Source organism: Cryptomeria japonica, chromosome 10 (assembly GCF_030272615.1).
Source record: "Cryptomeria japonica chromosome 10, Sugi_1.0, whole genome shotgun sequence".
Classification (NCBI taxonomy): domain Eukaryota; kingdom Viridiplantae; phylum Streptophyta; class Pinopsida; order Cupressales; family Cupressaceae; genus Cryptomeria; species Cryptomeria japonica.
The window spans coordinates 166,933,291-166,958,096 of record NC_081414.1 but is presented as its reverse complement, the minus strand read 5'-3'; positions in this window follow the sequence as shown (position 1 = coordinate 166,958,096).

The window sequence follows — 24,806 nt, the reverse complement described above, 5'->3', positions numbered from 1 at the left end:
TACAGTACAAGACTAAAGGAGCTTGTAAATCAAATCAAAGGAGAAGGAGGAACTATTGAAGAAAAGGATGTGACAAGTAAGTTGTTAAGAACCCTTCTACCTGCCTATGCAATCTGAGTCTCTGCAATCAATGAATTGAGGTCTGTACCTAATATGCTAGTTTCCTTGGATGCTACTATTGGTAAGCTACATGCATTTGAGTTAAGTAATTTTGATAATAGTGGGTCATCGGTAAATAAAGTTGAATCTGCATTTAGTTCTTTTCATCTGAATGAATCTAATGATTACAATGAAAGAAAGTATAAGTACTCTGAAGGAGATCATAGTCAAGCAAGTGAAGGATTTTGGAAGAACATGGAGGAGGTACACAAACTGTATGAAGAAATTAGAAAGCAAGAAGAGTTTGAAGCACTATTGGCCAAAAGGTTACCAAGAGGCAAAGGTAAGTATAAGGGAAAACTACCCTTGAAATGTTTCAATTGTGATAAGATTGGACATATGGCTTCTAACTGTCATGACAAAGATTTCACTGAAAAGAGAGATTTTCGAGATGACAGACAGAAAGATAATCATTACAGAGGTCACCGAGACTTCAGAATAAGAGATAGAAAGACCCACTTAATTTCTGATGAGGAATCTAAAGATGATAAATCAGATGAGACTGATACAGAGGAAGTTGTTTATGTGGCTATCAAGGATGGATCAGATGAAGAAAGGTATGAAGAAAAAGCCCTAATATCTCACATAAACACTAATGATTCTTGGATTACAGATAGTGGATGCTCACATCATATGACAGGAGATAAACAAAAGTTTGTTATGTTAGAAGATTATGATGGAGGCTATGTTAGATTTGGTAATGATGCACCATGTCCGATAAAAGGTAAAGGATCCATAACACTTCTTGATAAAGCAAGATGCAATGATGTTTACTGGGTTGAAGGTTTGAAATATAATTTGTTGAGTGTAGCACAGCTAAACAACATAGGTTACCGAATAGAATTTCAGAAAGGAATTGTCAAAGTTCATGACAAGAATGGAAAGTTAGCTGCTACTAGGACACAAACAAAAGCTAATACATTTCACTTGACTCAACTCACAACAAGTGTTTGCATGCAAAGATTGATAACACCTGGTTATGGCATAAAAGGTTTTGTCATGTTAATTTTGATAATCTGATCAAGATAAGTAAGAAGCACATAGTAAGAGGTTTATCGAGTCTTGAAAAACCTGAGAATGCTATGTGCCAAGGATGCCAAATGGTCAAGATGACAAGATCCATCTTTACAAGTAAGTCCTACACTTCTAAGGGAATTTTAGATCTTGTACACACTGATCTTTGTGGTCCTATGAAAGTTCAAAGTTATTATGGTGATAAGTATTTCATATTATTTGTGGATGATCATTCAAGGATGATGTCAGTAATGTTTTTAAAAGAAAAATTAGAAGATTTTCAAATGTTTAAGTGGTACAAGGCTAAAGTTGAAAATGAAACAGGAAGAGAACTAAAATGTCTTAGATCAGATAGAGGAGGAGAGTTCACATCTGATGAGTTCAACCTATTTTGCAATGATCATGGTATTAAAAGACAAGTCTCTGCACCGAGGAATCCATAGCAGAATGGAATAGCTGAAAGAAGAAAAAGATCTATTGTGGATTGTGCTAGGAGACTGATGATTGAGAAGAAGGTTCCACAAACATTTTCGAGAGAAGCAATAAGCACAACTGTTTACACCTTAAATTGAGTTCAATTGAAGAAAGGTACTTTGAAGACACCTTATGAAATCTGGTATGGCAAGAAACCTAACGTAAGTTATTTTAAGATCTTTGGAAGCAAATGCTATGTTCATAAAGATGATAGAAATGGCAAGTTTGATCAGAAAAGTGAAGAAGGAACATTTCTAGGATATTCTTCTAGAAGCAAAGCATTTAAATGTCTGATCAAATCATCTAACAAAATAGTAGAAAGTGCAAATGTAAAAATTGATGAATTTGCAGAAAGAACTGATGACAGGAATTCCAAAGAACCAGAAGACTATGATGAATTTGTCTATGTGCACCCAAAAAGTCCTACCGAGATAACTATTGAAAGAAATGAGGAAGATATCTAGTTACCGAGTGATGAAGAGGATCATACAAAGCCTACTGAGCCTGTATTAGCCAAATATGTCAGAAGACATCATGCACCAAGTCAGATTATAGGAGATAAGGATGATCCAGTGATGACAAGGAACAAACTAAGACAGAACACATGTTTGATATCTAAATTTGAACCAAGAATAGTAAAAGAGGCATTCAACAGTGAAGATTGGATAAATTCTATGACTGAAGAGATTGATCAAATCAAGAAGAATGACACATGGACACTAGTCCCAAGACCTAAGGACAAAAATGTAATCGGTACAAAGTGGATCTTTAGAAACAAGCTAAATGAGAAAGGAGAGGTCATTCGAAACAAAGCAAGATTGGTTTGCAAAGGTTATGCCCAAGAAGAAGGAATTGATTATGGTGAGACTTTTGCACCTGTTGCTAGACTTGAAGGAGTTAGAACATTGTTGGCATATGTTGCTTACAAAAACTTCAAGGTATATCAAATGGATGTCAAATCTGCATTTCTGAATGGAATATTGGAAGAAGAAGTTTTCATTGAACAACCTGAAGGATTTGTTGAAGACAATAATAAAGATCAGGTATGTAAATTGAGAAAAGCTTTATATGGTCTGAAACAAGCACCTAGAGCATGGTATGAAAGACTGCACTCTTATTTGATTAAGATTGGTTTTATAAGGACAAGTGAGAACAACAACATGTACATGAAGAATGATGAAAATGGAATACTAATCTTAGCCATATTTGTTGATGATATTATATTTTGTGGAAATGACTCTTTATGCAAGAACTTTGGTAATGAAATGAGAAAATAATTTGAGATGTCATTAATCAGTGAGATAAAGTATTTTATAGGCTTACAGATACTGCAAATGAAAAATGAAATTTTCATTACTCAATCCAAATACATAAAGGAAATCTTGAAGAAATTTGGAATGGAGGATTCAAAGCCAGTAAGTACTCCTATGACTACAAACTGCAAACTATCAAAGAATGATGAATCTACATCTATTGATGAGACACTATACCGATCCATGATCGGAAAACTACAATATGTTGTTCACAGTAGGCCTGATATAGCACATGCAGTAGGTATTGTTGCAATATTCTCTGCAGATCCTAACGAAATACACATGACAACAATCAAAAATATTTTCAGATACTTGAAAGGCACTAAAGATTATGGCTTAGCATATCAAAAAGGAAATGATTTTGATTTGAAAGTCTATACTGATGCTGATTGGGCAGGCAACATTGATGACAGGAAAAGAACAAGTGGAGGAGCTTTCTTCTTAGGAGAAAGACTAGTGAGTTGGCTTAGCAAGAAACAAGGATGTGTTTCTCAGTCAATAGCTGAAGCTAAATATGTTGCTGCAGCATTGAATTGTACCAACATTGCATGGATCAAACAATTGTTGGAAGGTGTAAACGAGAAAGTTACCGAGCAAGTAATTATATTCTGTGACAATACCAGTGCCATTAATATTTCAAAGAACCCTGTTATGCACTCTAAGACAAAGCACATATCTATCAAATATCATTATCTTAGAGAAGAAGCTCATGAAAAGAAAGTGGTGTTGGAATATGTCAACACAAAGGAACAAATAGCTGATATCTTCACCAAGCCACTACCAAATGACACTTTTGAATATCTCAGAAGTAAGTTAGGGGTCCTACCCCTATCTCTTACTCATTGACTGAGTTCGGTGAAAGCATCACTTTGATGAATCTATTGAATATCTTTTAGGAGCTGATGCTGGAGTGATACACTTTAAGAATGCTTTTCTAAAAGTGTACTAGAACAATATTGGGATAAAACAGAAAATGATACAGGGAACAGGAATTGTAATCAAATGCTCTGACCGAGACTCAGTTGATACACATCAGCAGGAAATAACTTCTTACAGAAACAACTTATGTTTTAGTTCTTTTCTTTTTGGCATTGTTGTCAAAGGGGGAGAAGACTACAAGGGGGAGAAGACCTACCCAAGGAGGAGAAGACTACCAGGAGGAGAAGACCTGAGAAGATTGAGAGAAAACCAGAAGAGAAGTCTGATGTATGGGGGAGAGCATTTCAGCATTTCAGCATTTCACAATCACAGCAATCCGAATTCCTAACGGTCAAATCAATTGGTTTTGCCATCAATGCCAAAGGGGGAGATTGTTGGCAATATACCAAGGATATTGAGAAGGTTGTTGATGATTATGGACATAATCGATTAAAGATGTTTTACTGTCTTGATATTATTATTTTGTCATTGATGTCAAGAAATTGATTTTCTAATTTAGTATGATATTGCCATATCTTAAGAAATATGATATGAAGATTATAAAGAAGTCGGTAAAGACACAGGAAAGAATATGATGAATAAAGGGATAAGTTATTCAATGTGCAACTCTACCGAGTTAGACAATGATGAGATCTTGATGTTTTAGATTGTTTTAACATCATACATATGTTGTAAAATGTAAAGGTTAATACTACACTATGTTATCAGGCAAAGAACCTAGTTGGTAAACCCTAAGGTTATCACAGTCGGTTAATGAAGACAAAATGTCTATTGAGTAAAGTTTAGTATTCACCGAGTTGTAACCGAGCTATAACAGAATGCATTAAATGGTTACATGTGATATTTAAGAAAGAAGTTGATGAGCTAGAGCGGATCAATGATTGGCAAGCGGTGGAAGAAGTTTGTGAACAAATCTAAGGCAATGGAAAGTTGGCAAGAAGATATACAGCTCAGATTGAACTACATAACCCTAACACAAGTTCCAAGATGATTGTGCAAGTTCCGAGGCAGGGTAAAATGTTTTTTCAGATCGTAAGATACAATGAACCTGGACAAGATTGAAGATCTGATGGCTATGATTGATCATGGGAAATGTGATCAAGGAGATTAAGCAGTTAGATGATTGTCTATAAATAGGAAACTGTTAATAAACAATGTATGCAGGCAAGTGTATGCACAGGGATGCTACATAGTGATCACCGAGCATAGAAGCTTGAAAACCTATTGGAATAATAGAGTATTGATGCCCAACAGATAGACTAGAATAGTTCTATGTCTAGATTGTGCTGAAGAAATAAGAATTTGCTTTAGCATTTTAGATGTAAAGTTGGAGATAGATTGTATTATTGTTAGCTTGTGAGAGTAATAGGAAATCTCTTAGCCGAGTGGACTTAACAGTCTTATAAGTAAATCCTCTAACAAGGTGACATTCTCAATGAGTGTTTGAAATCCTTTGACAAGGTCACTTCTAACAAAGTGAAGATCCTAACAGATCTGAGGGAAATCCCTTAACCGGGTCACATCTATCAATGTGTTTTGTAATCTTTAACAGGATTGGCTTTTAACCAAGCATACTGTAAAAGAGTATATTTCTTAGTGGGTCCAAAATCCCATAGTGGTTTTTCCCTATTTGGGTTTCCACGTTAAATCTGGTGTTATGAGGTTTATATTGTTCATATGATTTTGAGTTTGCATGTTTGACAATTTTTATTCTATGACTGATATATGTTACCAAGGTTGAATCTAATGCTTTCATTAATGATTAAGTTTGTATGATTCACCCACCCCCCCCTCTCATCTTGTTGGCTATCAGATCTGTACTTATATTAAGTATCAGAACTATCACTCATAGGTTCTGACCCCATCCACTGGGTTACCCTAGCAACCTATTCTGAAGTTCTGGCCCATCCAAGCCTCATGTGGACCCACACATCCTTTCATGAAGACAAGGATGATGGTTTACCATTTCAGGCCTTCTCACAGCATGTCGAGTCTGTGTTAGCACTCATCCCATGTCTGAGGCATAATTATCTTACTTATTGATTCATTAACTAACACTCTAATATGCTACTCGGTTATCACTAATTAGACACACTTCCGATGGGTTACCCAGCAACCACTTTGGGCGCGACCACTAATAGAAACTCACTTTCCCTTACAACACTAGACTATACTCAAACGAACTCAAAAACCAAGGAATACACATGGTCAAGCAAACAGAGTTCAAAATGGAGTAAACAACCATTTGGTCAAACATGACTTCAGATGAGATGCATTGACAGATGGTACTCTAACAAGAGACCTAACCAGCTATGGTCAATCAACAAACATCATTCAACACCCGCATAAAGGATATGACCAATTACAACACTACCACTAAACAACAGTCAAACTCAAGACCGAGGATAGAAATAGGTAGCTGAAATCAATCCATACGACAGGGTCCAATAAAACAAAGAAAGGCATGCCATTACTTAAGCAATAGCGAATACAAAAGTAAAAACTTGCATAGGCAATAACAGATGGAGACAATCTTTTCCCATATTGATTTAAACTTAAAAGTTGATCAAGTTTTCTAAATGAGCTAAGTTAGATTATAGTTATATACCTCATCTACATACAGGTTGTTCTTGGTTTTCTAACTCACTAAGCTCGTTGCATCTAAACATAACTTAATTGTATCATTACGAGTTTTTAAACCAAGTTCACATGAATATAATTAAATAAACATTAACCAACTAAATATGATATTTATTCTTCAAATAAAACATCATTCTTGTACTGGCTCGAAAACAATCTCTCCAAATTCGTCTTTTCCAGAGCCCAGTTACACTATACAGATCAAGGAAACATATACAAATAAGGAACCGAAATAAAGATAGTCCATTCCCAACTTAACAATTATTTCCTTACGCATATATAGAAAAATACCAAAATTAAATATTAATTACTATATATTTATTAATCCGCAATTAATAAAATATAAACAATTAATAATTAATAACAAAATTAATAAATTAAGTTTTATTTAATATATATATATATATATATATATATATATATATATATATATATATATATATATATTAATATATAAATTATCACGATTAACATATATTTAAAATATACATTAATTAATAATTAATAATTAATATATAATAATAAAATATATTAATTAAAACTTAATAAAAATTAAACATTTTAAAACCCACATTTAATTTAACATATGATATTTCAATCTAAAAAAAATTAAAAAAATGTAAAAGGGGGGGTTGGGGGGGGGGGCGCTACCCACGTGGGCCCCCTTGGTAGCAACAGTCTGCTACCATTGGTAGCGCTGCTACCAATAGGTAGCAGCCACCACGTTTGCTAGCAAGCTACCTCCCGCATGGTGGGGGTTTATTCCCCGCCATGTGGGTAATATGCTTTTCCTTTTTTTTTTTTTAATATTTTATTTGCTGTCAAAAAAACAACAAACTCACAAAAAACCTGGTCTCAACAGAGACTAAAAAAAAATTAATTTTCTTTCAAGAAAACAATGATTTTTTTCTAAAATTTTGCATTTTAGGGAATAACCCAGAATAAGAAAATTTTCTTTCAGCCAAACACCATATTGGTAAAATGAGATTGATTTACACATATTTAACATCAAATCTGCCAAACCTCCAAACTAAATTCAGTTTAAAACTTATTAAGAGAAGATTCATTGGAGTTTTCAACAAAATTTCCTCAAAAATAACCAAACCCCAAATTTTGGTTTTAATTTTTGAGAACAAATTTATACAAATAAAAATGACATCTGGAGGTTTGATAAGAGAGAAAGGAGAGTTTGAGTCTATGATTTCAAGGCAACTCTTCCATTTTCCACACAAATAAGGATTATCTACAAACACAAACAGGTTTCTATAGAAACACCAAAAACAATCTTTTTAAAACAAAGAAACAAATGAAATAAACCAGAGGCCTACCTAGTTCAGCAATCCTAGCAAGATTGAAGAAGAGCCCAATCCTCCAGCTCAAGAAATTCCTTCTCCTCCCAAAACCCCCAAATTTTTCCATCCAAAAATATTTTCTCAAAAAAATATTTTCCAAAAAATCAACCTCCCATATTTTTACAAAAACCTAGGTTAAATGGGAATGGTTTGACCAAATTTTTTATTTAAATTGAATTTAAAATAATTCTCCAAAAATCATTCTTTTAAACTATATCAATAAATTAAACTTGCTTTTCAATTTAAAAAATTGATTTTCTCAAATAACTGAAATTAACCTTTCTATTTCAAAAAGTCAACAAGATTGAATTAATTCTATTTCAATTAAATTTAAATCTTTCTTTTCCAACAACATAAACATAATAAATTTAACATTAAAATTAACCATTTAATTGAACTTGGTACCAACCTGAATTGAGCAACTCAATTAACCATTAATCACATAAAATGGGAGCCTATTTAATTTAGTCCCCAAAATACTAATGCAAACACACACATTAAATCAAATTAAAGATTAAGGATTAATTACTTGATTTAACCACACACACAAAACACGCAACCCAAGAAAGACACACATATAGATGACTTGCATACCCAGCCAAAGAGAATACCGACGATGACTGATGATGCTCACTTGAGCACGACTGTGATCAAATGAGGGTATTACGACCACCTAGTTTGACTCTAATGATCAAAGAGGTACACTCAAACATGTGAATCCAGGTGGAGATGAACCTCGCACCCATGCAGTATTGTACCTGAAATCTCCTGCAACCAAGAGTCATGCATGCATAATATACTTAATGAAAGTGTTAGCCTGAGATTAATAACATGAAATAGGAGAACTAATAAACTTGCATACAAACTGGTGCGAAAACCACATTAATAGGTATGCACTAAAATCAAAACACCTGACTATAACACTATAATATGATAAACTAACCAAGGTCAAACTGAGATTAGAAATTGATTAGGGCAGGGGTACTACATTCTTCCCCCCTAAGTTCTGACTTACTCCTGGAAGTCATAAGGCTAGATGGAGAACATGTCACACGCATTAGACCTAAAACTCATTCAACAAATATTAAATTGCACATAGGAATCTTTCCATAAATAAATAAAACATTACTGCTAAATCCTTTACAAATACCACTATCCATAGGCAAGATACAACTAAATCCATACATTTCTTAAAATATTCTCGAAACTATCTATAATCATAGTAGAGAAACAAGAATTTTTTCCCTTCTATTACACCAAGTTAATGTATTATGAAGAGGTAAACAACAATTACCATAATCAACTACCAAATATAACTAGATAACATGCCATCATGATCAATTTCCTTTACCAATACATCTTTTTAATAAAACTTTATAGCATAGAACTAGCTTCAAATATCAATTTGTACAACCAAGTTAACTTTCAATAAATAAGAGCATCATATAGTACACAATTGATTACACTTCCCAGGTATATAAAAACTTTTCCAATGACTATGTCCCATAACATAGTAACAAGTTAACACAATCTACTCCATGATTAGATATAATAACCATCCACATAACTGGAATGCACAACTCAAAAAGCCACATGTGAGCATGTCTAATGGTCAATCAAAAATAACATGCATGATTAGAATCTCTATGCCTGATCTCTGAATGATAATATGATCATAAATATCCAACATCTCACTCAAAGGTTTGATGGTGCTAGGGAACACCATAGCGGTGCTACCTTCCAAACAAGACCATCGTGAACATCCCTTGTTGAGTAAGGTGGTTAGCCTCCAAGAGATAGTCACCGCACAAATGTAGATAGTGGATCCTAGCTGCATCATAGCCTCACATACCCCCATCCTCAAGGTTCCCTATGTCTACTTCCTCGTACACACTCTACCAAGACCATCTCATATGTCCTTGGAGAGGAATTTCACATTTCAACACAAGACCAGCATACAAAAACAATAAGGATAAACTAGTTTAGCCACCAAAGTACAAATGAATAAAGATAATAAATCATCAATTCCAACAGTAAGGCAAGAAAATAATCCGGAATTTACAACACCATATCAAGTAAGAAAAAGATCACAAGATCATGGCTAAACCTTCAAAGTCAAAGTTGAATAAATTGCTGGTCCACAAAGAAATAAATAAGAATATCACAACTGCACATAACATCACTATGTGACTAGCATCTAGCCACCAATGAGGAAGGAAGGAACAATTGTAAAACTATTGCAGAAGATCATCATATGGTGCGGCCTAGTCACACATCCACATGTCATGATAGTGTGAACCTCGACATCACCTCGCATCATGTCATCACACGGCATGACAATAATCCAAGTGGAGAAGAGACGCAATGGATGTATCTCACATGGTAGTGTACCTCTCGAAAAGGCATGTGCACTTCACATCCTGCATAGCGAGGTATCTATCGGGATAGTCATCGTAAGCCAGAGGTATACATGACTAATGGTCCATCCACATGTCCACCAACACATACTAACTGGCAGTTGATGTGGATAAACCTACCTTTCATGAAGATAAGGCAAAGGATCCTCCAAAATACACCACCACTATGCTCAAGAAATATCACCAATATGCTCAAATAAAAGAGAGGAATAGGCTGCCACACATAAACCTATAAATAGATTCATCAAAAGGAAAAGTATTGAGTACACCTTTGATACAGTTTTATTATATAACCATATCATTCCTCAAAATAGAGAAGCTAAAGTCACTTTGCACTGACAATACTCATACGTCGATCCATACTATTCAAGGAATGGTGACTTCAAATACTACCCCTTAACATACTGAATTACCAACAACCTGAGGTTTGGTATTCAGTAGGGAAACAAATAAGCAACATCACATAAACAGTATGGTTTCCCATACTCATAAGCAACATATCCTCCATGGGTGATTACTTCACCAACCCATGGGCACATATAATAAGCACTGGTTTCTTACAATACACACGAATACACTAGTACTGGTGTAGTCACATTTACGGGGAGTACTTTTCAGTATGCTATCATCTACTCAAGGAAGATTTTGGTTATGCTTTCCACGGGAATAACTGAATAAGGTTTACTCTAGATACAAGTGCTGAAACTATTAACCATTCAAAATTACATAGCATAAAACATCATTCCTATATCTTTCTCTAATTCCACTTAGCATTCATAGTTAAATTACTAACTATGCAAATTTATTTCTGAAGCTTAAGACTTTCATCTTTCCATAAGAAGTCCATTTAAAGAAAACATACAATTTCATATGCGTTATAAATATTCTATTTAAATCAATGCATTCTTGGTAGTATTTCTAAACATCTTATAATATAGGCAAAGAGAAGGGAAAGAAAGTTTGATAACCAAACTATTTCATACATAGACACAAGATCAACAAGGTCACACTACAATATAAAATTTCTCACTATAAGCGAATCATTTTAATTGCATGGTTTTCATTTCACTACCATTTTTAGAAGAAAGCCAATTGGACTACATGACATCTCCAATTATTATGGTTGCAATAGAATGTTCTATTTTTTCAAACAACAGACATCAAACTAGACAATCTTTTCGATAATACAAGACCTCAAGCGAACACTCACGACTCTTAATTCAATACAAAACATATCATAATCTGCAACCTATTATTGAAAATCAAAATATGATAAGAAGGTAAAGGAGGAACTATCAACTAAATAATACATATTAATGCATACACATCAAACAAGCTTTTCATTCACACTTCCCAAACATAATAAGGCAATTACATATATCCAAAAGCAAGTTCAATGGAGCATTGCTAAAATAGATCCTCAATCAAACTGGTTTAATGAAACACATAAAACAATCTTTCACGGAATACATTAATACACTCTCGAAGCTACTATAACATGTGCCCTTTAATACTTCTTTTACAAACAAAGTAGTTTCACATAACAACTATTTCATATTAATGCACCTCACTTAAGATAGAATTTAATTATGTTACTCATACACTATGCATGGAGAGTTCCTTAATGTAAACATACAGTTTTCTCCCAATAACCAATATGAACTTTTAAACCCATAGCCCCTTTATTATCTAAAACACATAAGAGTCATAAGGATCACACAAGGGTTCAAGAAGTCACACCCTTTCTCTCGCAAAAAGAAAACTCAAATCAGTGATAATTACACATATCCCAAACATTTTAATTTCTAGAGAGAGAGAGGAGAAAGGGTGACAATCATTTAATTTGCTACAAAAAAAGCATTCAACATTTACCATACTAGTCCTTCAAGTGGACAACACTAAGCTAGATCATAATCTTAAACACACATATTTCGTACTTTTAGATTCAAGACAAGCACATACCAACCCAAATGGATCAGTCTAAAGAGTACAACAATCAATAAGGTACATATGACTCTCTTTCTGAAATAAGTGTAATTGTAGACCAAGATATCAATAAGAAAACAAAGCACATATAATCACTCAAAAGCACCAACATCAAGAAGGTGAAAACAAGGTGTGAACACACACGTTACACACAAGTTAAGGTATGCTAAATCACACATATACAAAAAGGAGGACAAGCATACAACCTAAGATCGATACACCTCACACCAACTATGAGAATAAGAGAAACGAGATATTCCAGTGTTTGCAACATGGCTCTGATACCAAATATAATGCCCCGCCAGGAAACCCCGAAGGGATTAAGCTAAAACACAAGAATAGAGTGCAATAATTTTTTATATTTTTTAAAGTTAAACACAACACAATGATACAACCAGATATCAAAGTTTAGATTACACAGCGAAAGACATCAACTAACACCTAATGGGTTTCCCAACGTGATTACTTGATTCAACATTTAACTTAGCTCAAGCTAATTAATCCAATAAGATGATTATCTTAATAATGAGATAATTCTTAAACAAGGATAACTTCTTTCAGTAAGATATAAATATAGATCACATGATAAGATTCACCCAATAAGATTTAACTATACCTTTCATTCAAACATTTCATTAAAATTTAAGTCTTGCATCTAATTTCATAACACACGTTAATTTCATCATAGACTAATGAGTTCTTTCCATGCATACTTAATTTCATTAACAATAACTGAATGTATTCCATTATTCTAAGCTACAATCTTTCATGATCCAATTTACTGCATTTAATTAGAACGACTGCATACATGCATTTACGATTAATTTCAACTAATCCACTTTATACATTCTAACATAATGTCATTTATACATGATAAAAGTGAAAAAGGAAACTTAAGAGCATAAGCATCACATAACACCAAACTGATATCGGAGTTCACCCCTAAAGGGCTACATCTCTGGGTCTGCTCAACTACAAGACCCCTCTGATCATTAAATAAGTAAAGAATACATAAGATTCACATCATTTACAATCGTACCATCAAGGCGAACATAACCAATATACAAACGACCACATCAGTCAATAAATACATAAATGATCCTTGAATAGGAAAGGATCCATCTGAACATAATAGAAGCAAATACAAAGGTCCACTAGAGCATCCATAAAAATAAGTCATTGCAACCCAAGGTATAGCATGATATTGGGTTCTCACAAGGGCATAAGCAACAAGACGACTCCACAAAAGTGCTCCTATCAAGACAACACAACAACACACTAGCGAACATAGGGGACAAGTGTCATCACACAACCTAGTATGGTTACCAATGTAGGTCCTCATAGGTTCTGGCCCCATCCACTGGATTACCCTAGCAACCTATTCCGAACCTCCGGCCCATCCAATCCTCATGTGGACCCACACATCCTTTCATGAAGACAAGGATGATGGTTTGCCATTTCAAGCCTTCTTGTAGCATGTCGAGTCTATGTTAGCAGTCATCTCATGTGTGTGGCACAATTATCTTACTTAGAGATTCATTAACTAACACTCTAATATGCTATTAGGTTATCACTTATTAGACACACTTTTGATGGGTTACCCAGCAACCACTTTGTGTGCGATCCCCAATCGAAAGCCAATTTCCCATAAGACACTAGACTATACTCAAACAAACTCAAAAACCAAGGAATACACATGGTCAAGTAAACATAGTTCAAAATAGAGTAAACAACCATTTGGTCAAACACAACTTTAGATGTGGTGCACTGAGAGATGGTACTCTAACTAGAGACCTGACTAGCTATGGTCAACCACCAAACATCATTCGACACCCGCATAAAGGATATGACCAATTACAACACTACCACTAAAAAATAGTCAAACTTGAGACCAAGGACAGAAATAGGTATGCCAAATCAATCCATACGACAGGGTCCAATCAAACAAAGTAAGGCTTGCCATTACTTAAGCAAAAGTGAATACATAAATTAAAACTTGAATAGGCAATAACCGGTAGAGACAATCTTTTCCCATATTGATTTAAACATAAAAGTCAATCAAGTTTTCTAAATGATCTAAGTTAGATTGCAGTTATCTACCTCATCTAGGTACAGGTTGTTCTTGATTTTCTAACTCACTAATCTCGTTACATCTAAACATAATATAATTGCATCATTACAATTTTTTAAACCAATTTTACATGAATATAATTAAATAAATATTAACCAACTAAATATGATATTTATTCTTCAAATAAAACATCATTCTCATACTGGCTCGAAAGCAATCTCTCCAAATTTGTCTTTTCTAGACCCCAGTTACACTATACAGATCAAGTTAACATATACATATAAGGAACCCCTATAAAGATAGTCCATTCCCAACTTAACAATTATTTTTAAAAAAAATTAAAAAAATGAAAAAGCGGGGGGGGGGGGGGTACCCACATGGGCCCCCTTAGTAGCACATGTGGCCCTCCATGTGGGCCCCCTTGGTAGCACATGCTACCTATGGGAGTGCTGCTACCAAAAGGTATCAGTCTGCTACCTTTGGTAGTGTTGCTACCTCCCGCGTGGTGGGGGTTTATTCCTCGCCACATGGGTAATATGATCTACAAAGACAAACAAGCCTCTAAAAAAACACCAAAAACAATCTTTTTAAAACAAAAAAACCAATGAAATAAACCAGAGGCCTACTCAGTTCAGCAATCCTGGCAAGATTGAAGAAGAGCCCAATCCTCCAACTCAAGAAATTCCTTCTCCTCCCAAAACCCCCAAATTTTTCCATCCAAAACTATTTTCCAAAAAATCAACCTCCCATATTTTTCCAAAAACCTACATTAAATGGGAAAGGTTTGACCAGAATTTAATTTTTGAATTTAAAATATTTTATTTTAAAATAATACTCCAAAAATCATTCTTTTAAACTATATCAATAAATTAAACTTGCTTTTCAATTTAAAAAATTTATTTTCTCAAATAACTGAAATTAACCTTTCTATTTCAAAAAGCCAACAAGATTAAATTAATTCTATTTCAATTCAATTTTAATCTTTCTTTCCCAACAACATAAACATAATAAATTTAACATTAAAATTAACCATCTAATTGAACTTGGTACCAACCTAAATTGAGCAATTCAATTAACGATTAATCACATAAAAAGAGAGCCTATTTAATTTAGTCCCCAAAATACTAATGCAAACATACACATTAAATCAAATTAAATATTAAGGATTAATTACTCGATTTAACCACACACACAAAGCACGCAACCCAAGAATGCAACACAGATAAATGACCTGCATACCCAACCAAAGGGAATACTAACAATGACTGATGATGCTCACTTGAGAATGACTATGGTCAAATGAGGGTCTTATGACCACCTAATCCGACTCTAAGGATCAAAGAGTTACACTCAAACCTGTGAATCCAGGTGGAGATAAACCTCGCACCCATGCGGTAATGTACTTGAAATCTCCTGCAACCAAGAGTCATACATGCATACATATATATACTTAATGAAAATGTTAGCCCGAGATTAATAACACGAAAGAGGAGAACTAATAAAATTGCATACAAACTGGTGTGAAAACCACATTAACAAGTATGCACTAAAATCAAAACACCTGACTATAACACTATAATATGATAAACTAACCAAGATCAAACCGAGATTAGAAATTTATTAGAGCAGGGGTACTACATGTATCTCCATGTCCATGCCAAATAGGAGTTTTGGAATAATTGAAGTAAAGACGAAGAAAGATTAGAAATAGGCATCCAAAATCCTAACAGTTCATTTTTAATCCTTTTTTAATAAAAAAATTGATTGAATCATAAATCTGAAACTCGGCGACAGGGTGATCCCATAATACTGGGTTACTCTTTTTGGTACATCCTGATTTTTGCTGAAATCATACTTTTTTTAGAAAATATAATGATTTAATCTTTAAGAAGTCCCATTTGAAATAATTAATCAATTGAGGAGAGTTAGATCAAAGACTTGTAGATCAAAATTTCTTGGATAGAACCTCTTTACTTATAAATTATACATGCTATGGAGTCTCCTTCCCACCTATCAAAATGCTGATAAAAATCGACATTTACATTAGCTTTTGGGGGCTCAAATGAATTCATTTAGAAATTTTGTTTTCTTAAGTATTTAGTTCTTATTATAAGTTCTCCAAGTAGTATAATTTTTAATATATTTAATTTCATTAATAAATTTATGTTTTATTTCTTATGAATGTAGGTTTTTCATTGAAAATTAAGGATTATGTTTCACACATGTGGAAAAAATGAAAAATCGAGGAAAAAATTGTAAAAATTATATTTTCTCTAGGTATTTATATCTTCATTTCAACACAAAAAGAATAAGTTAATTCAAATACGTACAAAAAAAAGTTATGCATTATAGAATATACCTTTGTCGAAATTACACTTACTCTATCTTTAAAAACTAACTAACAATTCTATGTATGTGTAACAAAAAATTATGAAAAAAGATTCATTCACTAGATATTGGTGTGATAATTCTATTTTTTTTAAATGGAATTCCCTTCTTGGTATAAAAAAAATTATGCATTACCAAATAAATGTCAATTCTGAAAAATGTAGATTATTGTAAATATTGAGTTGTTAAAATTTACATAACAATATGGACAATTAATTTCTAATTATTTTTAAACATATATATATTTTGAATCTATAAGAAAAATTTCACCAATTAGTATTTTACTTTACCTTCAAATTCTTAATGGTTTAGCTGCTATAGGTTTTAGAAAGTAAAGATCTGATGTAAAAAGTTGATTTCAGTGTAAAGTTTGGCCAAGAAGTGCAACCCAGTACTATGGGATCACCCGACAATAAAAACATAAATGACAGTATATTTTTTGATAGTTTGCAATGCATTGGTGAGAATAGGGAGAATTCAGCCTTGCTAAAAATTATATCCAAATGACAAAGAAAATGAATTCATCACTCAATCATTCTTCTTTGGATTTGAGTTCTTCATGAATAGTGGTTATGAGGAAAAGCTCGTAATTGAAAAAGTATGAGAGTTCCTAAACATCCTTATAAAGGATCTTAATATAGAAGTTGCAACCAAAGATTTCATTACAAAAAAAGTCAAACAAATTGGATTATGCATAAAAAATAAATGTCTTTGCATCACCACCAAGCATATTCTACAACATATGAATAAGGTACCCCAATTTTTTGAGGTAATATTAAATTAAAAAACTCCATTTGCCTTCTCATGCACAACTTTTATCCCACAATTCAGCCTCATATCGCCTAGTCTACCTACGCTTGATCATAGCAAAAATGATTCAATCTATTAATTTATACATTTCTTTATCCTTCATAATTCATTTAGATATGTCATTTATTAAAAAAATCAAATACCAAAACCAACATTACTATTAAACTTTCTTTATTTTTTTTTATTTTATATTGAGTGATCTTGAGATATATAATGATTTTGCATTACTATATTTAAGTAACATTCATAACAAACAACCACACAATAAAATATCTAATGATTAAGATATTTAATAAAATTATCTAATAAAATCTAAATAGTTTACAAAGTAAAAAATTACTAATTACAATCTAATTCAGTGAGCAACAAACACATATTTTAAAGCTTCCTAGATATGTCTATAATATTTGTAAGTGGATTTAAAGTTTGTGAACTTATTCATTGGATTCTTGAGATTGGAATCTGATGAATACTAAGAGGGGGGGTGAATTAGTATGCCAAAAATTACTGAACTCAAACACTTAAACAGTTTAGCAGTAAAGCGGTATAACAGTTTTACTAACAAATCAGTTAACACAAATGCAAACCAAATAGAAAATAAGGCATTCACCCATAGAAGCACAATCACCATAACACAAGACATTTTGACGTGGAAAGCCAAATGGGAAAAACCACGGTGAGATGAAACTCACAAGTAACTATCAGCAGAATAGTAACCAGAACGATTAAGGTCATACAATGTTCTTCACCATAACAAATCCTGTTAGGAATCTCAACCTTTGTTAGGAGATAAGTCTGATTAAAGACTACCTTGTGAGAGCATTTCAGATCCACAGTTGTGAATCACCTTGTTAGAGGATTTACAAAGGCTTTGCCAAGCCTACCTAGTTAAGGGTTTCAGACTTGTCAAAGATGTGAGTAATTAACAAGTGAGTGATCTAAATACTAGCACAGTATGCTTGGTTAGATCCTTGATAGCTAATTGTTAATGCATTTTAACATTACTTCACTCTTCAAAAACTCCACACTCTATTTCTTCACACAGACCTATTCTTCTTCTGTGATCGCACATGCAAAAAACCTAACCGCTTCTCTCTTACAAAACCCTAGACATGATGTCCTTAAAAAGGAATCTGATTTCATGTTGGTCCAATAGGATTACATTACAAGTTCCTTGGTTCATTGCATCTAGACACATTTGGTAATATGACAAAAAATCACCGTCAAAGTGTCGTTGGATGGTAACTCATCACAAAAGTACCGGTTGGTAACTCATCATAGAGTATTACTGGTTCATACAACTTTACTGATTACCAGTTGGTAACTCATCACAGAGTAATACTAGTTCAAATATTAAACCTATTACCGGTTGACAAAAATGAAGACTGGGAATATGATAACTACCGCTTTAGTTAATTCGCTCCGCTTGAGATCCTCGAACTGCTTGAGGTCTTCATACCGCTTGAGATCGGTAAACACTTTTTGCAAAACATTGATAGCCTAAAGACTATAATACATAATACCAATTTGGAACAAATACCGATTGAGCATAACTCATACATACAAAAACTGATCTCAAAGCAAGTGTGTGTCCATCAATGACAATCACAACATAATCATCAAAAATACCAACAATTTCCCCCTTTGGCATTGATGGCAACACTTAGGAAAATTTTGACATCTATGTGTTTTACAAAAAAAATATGTCATAATCAAAATTACTCCCCCTAAGCATATACACTATCCCTTTGCAGAAAATACAATGTATACTACTCCCTTACAGAGATAAACATGAAAGTATACATAGCATGCATCAAAATTTTAGATACAGAATACTACTCCCCCTTTGCCAATAATGACAAAGTACAACTGAATAACCCCTATTTCCATTAGCAAAAATAATAAGTGTTTATGACAATAAAGAGTGAAACTTGTCAAAACCTGATTTAAAGTCCTGCATAAATGTCTTCATGGATAAGGACCATGACTCAAGCAATGAGGTAGCAACCTCACTCTCCATTTGCATCTGGGATACCTCTTCCTCCATGGAGTCGAAGGTACTTATCTCTTGACTGACCGTTAAGGCATCCAAATTGAGATAGCATTTCTGAAGTATTTGCAATCTTGGTAGTAGATCTAGTTGAAGTTCTTGCAAATCTTGTGTCCAGTTGCTGATCTCTAACTCTTTTCTTGCAATCTAGAGTTGAAATCGGTGAAAGATTTGCCCATATGCGGTGAAGGAATCATATGGTGGCTTGAAGGTGCTTATGTATGCCTACAAGTCACATTACAGTTTGTCTTTCTGAGCAAGCACATCATCACAGAAGAGATGGGGTTGGCATATCTTACTGAGTAGTAGATTCCCCTCATCCAGAGAATCCCTTATGTCTTTTTGTGCTTTCTGTAGATTGGACTAGAGCTCGTTTGATTTCTTCACCAAGGTAGTGTTCAGAGCCTTTTGATGCCTCTTTTGTGCACTGGCTTCAACCAAATCTTCTAGGCATTGAACCTAGTCCTCTAAAACTGTGCATAAGAGTTTCAGTTGAGGTAGAGAGGAATCAGTACTTGGGATATTGGTACCGGGAATCAAACTAGTAAGAGTTTCCACCATAGTTTGAATAAAATCTTCTTCCTTTTTCTTCCTTAGCGCTTCCAGTCGCTCTTGGGCAAGATTAATACTTTGCAATAGCTCTGATTCATTTTCAGATTGTAGGTCAATGGGATTGGTAATGTCAGCCAGTTTAGCTTGACTATCAGTGGCCGTTGGGGTCTCCACTTGTGCACTCTTTGCCGCTTCCTCCTTGTCCTTGGCTTTTTGCTTTTCTACTTCTACCTTATTTTTCTCTTCTGCTTCTTTCTTTCTTTTCTCTTCTTCCTTCTTCCTATCTTCTTCTTTCCACTTCTCTTCTTCCTTATCCTTCTTCTTCTTCTCCTCTTCCCGCTTCCTCTTCTCCTTTTCCTATTTCTTTTTCTCTTCCTCTTTCTTGTTCACTTCCTCCTGTTTCTTATTCTCCTCTTGTTTTCTCTTCTCTTCCTCTTTTCTCTTCTCCTCCTCTTTTCCTCTTCCTTTTGCTTCTTCTCTTCTTCTATCTGTTTCCTCTTTTCTTCCTCCACCTAATTCCTCTTTATTCTTTTTCTTTTTCTCCACTTGCTCCTTGTCGGCCTTTTCTTTGACCTATTTCTCCTGTTCTACCATTTCTATTAGTGTATCCATTGTAACATTTTCACCATTCAAGGCATCAACATCGATAGGGTCTATTTGCTCAGTGACCTATTCTCCTTCACTGTTATACACCTCATCCAGTTTACCAGTTTCTGGTTCTTTCTCAGCCTTCTTGTTGGCTTTGGCCACTTGGTGCAATCTCAGAGCAGCTTTGGCATATGAGTGGGTATCATTTACCACTTCAGAGACTTTCCCTTCTAGCAAGAAGAGTCTCCTTCTTCTCATGAAGAAGAGGCCTTTATAATTTTCCATAACTACATACAGTTCCGAATTAGACACATTAGGAAAATATTGTGCAAATATTTCGTCTCTTATTTCCTGTTCCTTTTCTATGGCAATGAGCCATTTGTTGTCTAAAGAATTGTATAAGGAGTCTGATGTCACAAATTTAATTTATGATGGCAACCAGTCATTTATACATAAATAATGAATAATTTCTTGTTCAACTTCCTCTTTCTCATTGTCATTGAAATCATCAAAATAATCTACTAAATCGCTCAACACTTTTCTCCTAATATTCTTAATAGTTCTTTGACAATGTGTCAAAGGTTTGTAGGAGGAAATATCAATATTTATCAGTGCTGAAGATGTCAGTTCATTGTTGGTTGCCTTTGTCTTCTTCCTTGTTTGCCTAGTCTTCTTAGGTTGTTCTTCAGATTTTGTGTCCTCTGAGTCCATTGTGTTGCCTTTTGCCTTCCGCTTTCTCTCAAATACTTTCGCGGGTGCAATTTTCGGTTTCTTCTTTGCCGATGACCACTTGGTCACTTTGGGACTTGCTACAGTAACTGGTGTTGATACTGATGGCACTGCCTTTCCATTCTTTCCTGAAGGTTCTTCAACTAGTGTAACCCTTTCAAGATAGGTGTCAGTTCTCTTCTTCGTAGGATCAAGCGATGAGGCAAGTAGGGTAGAGGCATACCCATCTAGCATGTCATACATCACCTCATATCCCATAGGCTCCACTTCTTCCTTTCTAGGCTCAACTGCCTCCATTATGCACTCATCTACTTTGATGATAAAGTAGATATCTTCTTCATACTTCTTGACAATATCACCTAATATTCTCACCCTTTTTCTCATCTTGTGTCTGAACTCATCAAAGTATTTGTTCAGGACTTTGAGATAACTAGTTCCAACCGCTTGAAGACTTTCTCTGACTTGCCTTGTAACCGGTTGGTCAGTAGACCACTGAATATCACCGACTCCTAGGAAGTAGCCTTGGAAGTAGAAGAACAATCCGACCAATAGTTGTCCAAATTTAAATTTTAAGGCATTGTCTTGTTTTATTGACTTTAGGTTCACCAAAATTTGCCTTTGCATATAGGTGCATAAATCAAATGAGGCATCGTATTTGATCATCCTGTAGGCAGCATTTATTGCTGCTGCAGAGACAAAATTGATCCTTCTAGCATATAATGTCTAGTAACCTATCACCATGCAGGCATATTTCACTAGATCATCCTTGATGGTATTGATGGTCATTCCCTATTGGTCACTCATAGAATCGGTGAGCTTGGTCATTTCGGTCTTGATGATATTCCTTAGGGTTGGCACTTCTCCAATGTTACAGAACCCGGCGATGACATGAATTGCTTCCAGTGTGATGTCATGTGTCAACACTAAATACATTTTTTCACCATGCACTCTACTTAGAATGATGCGAATGTGATCAGCTAAAAATTCTTCAAGGAAATAGACCACATTGTGAAGCTTTTTCTTTTCCAAGATTTTGTATTCTGGTTTGATCTTCTTGTCCTTCCCATAGAATAAGCTTAACTAAGACTGGATCACAAGAGATCCTAGGTCTTCAATTTTACAGTTAATGTAATTTGAAATGCCTTCCTCAACTATAACATCGACGGGTATTTGGGATAGGGCATTATATTTTGCTTTCTGTTGGATGAAATCTGTTGAATCGACGGGTGCACTAGAACTAGAGTGCGATACAAAAGCCATGATAAATAGAAAAACTCATAAAATACCTTCGTAAGTCAAGATTTAGGGCTTGCAAATTCCACTTCACCACACACTACTTCAATTGCTAGAATACCGCTTGGTGTTCTTCACTTGAACGATTGATACTATCTTCTGATTCTTCTTCAAGGTTTTGAAATCTCTCAATCGCAAGACAAGTCACCTTTTTTCGCTCTACACTTGAACACTTCTTCACTCGCAAACTGATAAGTGAAAATGACTTGAAAATCCCTTTTAAATGCTCCACTATTAGGGCATAAACCCTAATTTGCCTTTTACCATTTTTGGTCTTCTACCAAATGACAGGTATCACATATCGGTTAAGTTATTTTACTTGTGTAGACTAGGGGTTTGAAACATTTCATCGATTTGTTTCCCCCCTAAACTTTTCTTTGTCTTAGTTTGTCGGTTCAGAGATTTCCACACTAGGTGCAGAAACTGGTTCTCCTTGAATCACTTCTTCTTGCTTCTTTTTCCATGCTTTCTTCTTTATCCTTCTTCTTCTTCTCCTCTTCCTGCTTCCTCTTCTCCTCTTCCTATTTCTTTTTCTCTTCCTCTTTCTTCTTCACTTCCTCCTATTTCTTATTCTCCTCTTGTTTTCTCTTCTCTTCCTCTTTTCTCTTCTACTCCTCTTTTCCTCTTCCTTTTTCTTCTTCTCTTCTTTTGTCTGTTCCCTCTTTTCTTCCTCCACTTGCTTCATCTTTTATTCCTCTTTATTCTTTTTCTTTTTCTCCACTTGTTCCTTGTCGGCCTTTTCTTTGACCTATTTCACCTATTCTACCATTTCTATTGGTGTATCCATTGTAACATTTTAACCATTCAAGGCATCAACATCAATAGGGTCTATTTGCTCAGTGACCTATTCTCCTTCACTATTATACACCTCATCTAGTTTTCTAGTTTCTGGTTCTTTCTCAGCCTTCTTGTTGGCTTTGACCACTTGGTGCAATCTCAGAGCGGCTTTGGCATACAAGTGGGTATCATTTACCACTTTAGGGACTTTCCCTTCTAGCAAGAAGAGTCTCCTTCTTCTCATGAAGAAGAGGCCTTTATAATTTTCCACAACTACATACAATTCCGAATTAGACACATCAGCAAAATATTGTGCAAATTTTTCCTCTCTTATTTCCTATTCCTTTTCTATGGCAATGCGCCATTTGTTGTCTCAAGAATTTTATAAGGAGTCTGATGTCACAGATTTAATTCCTGATGGTGACCGGTCATTAATACATAAATAATGAATAATTTCTTGTTCAACTTCCTCTTTCTCATTGTCATTGAAATCATCAAAATAATCTACTAAATCGCTCAACACTTTTCTCCTAATATTCTTAATAGTTCTTTGATAATGTGTCAAAGGTTTGTAGGAGGAAGTATCAATATTTATCGATGCTGAAGATGTCGGTTCATTGCTGGTTGCCTTTGTCTTCTTCCTTGTTTGCCTAGTCTTCTTAGGTTGTTCTTCAAATTTTGTTTCCTCTGAGTCCATTGTGTTGCCTTTTGCCTTATGCTTTCTCTCAAATACTTTTGCAGGTGCAACTTTCAGTTTCTTCTTTGACGGTGACCACTTCATCACTTTGGGACTTGCTACAGTAACTGGTGTCGATATTGATGGCACTGCCTTTCCATTCTTACCCAAGGTTTTTCAACTTGTGTAACCCTTTCTAGATAGGTGTTGGTTCTCTTCTTCTTAGGATCAAGCGATGAGGCAAGTAGGGTAGAGGCATACCCATCTAGCATGTCATACATCACCTCATATCCCATAGGCTCCACTTCTTCCTTTCTGGGCTCAACTGCCTCCATTATGCACTCATCTACTTTGATGATAAAGAAGATATCTTCTTCATACTTCTTGATAATATCACCTAATATTCTCACCCTTTTGCTCATCTTGCGTTTGAACTCATCAAAGTATTTGTTCAGGACTTCGGGCTAACCAGTTCCAACCGCTTGAAGACTTTCTCTGATTTTCTTTGTAACTAGTTGGTCAGCAGACCACTGAATATCACTGACTCCTGGGAAGTAGCCTTGGAAGTAGAAGAACAA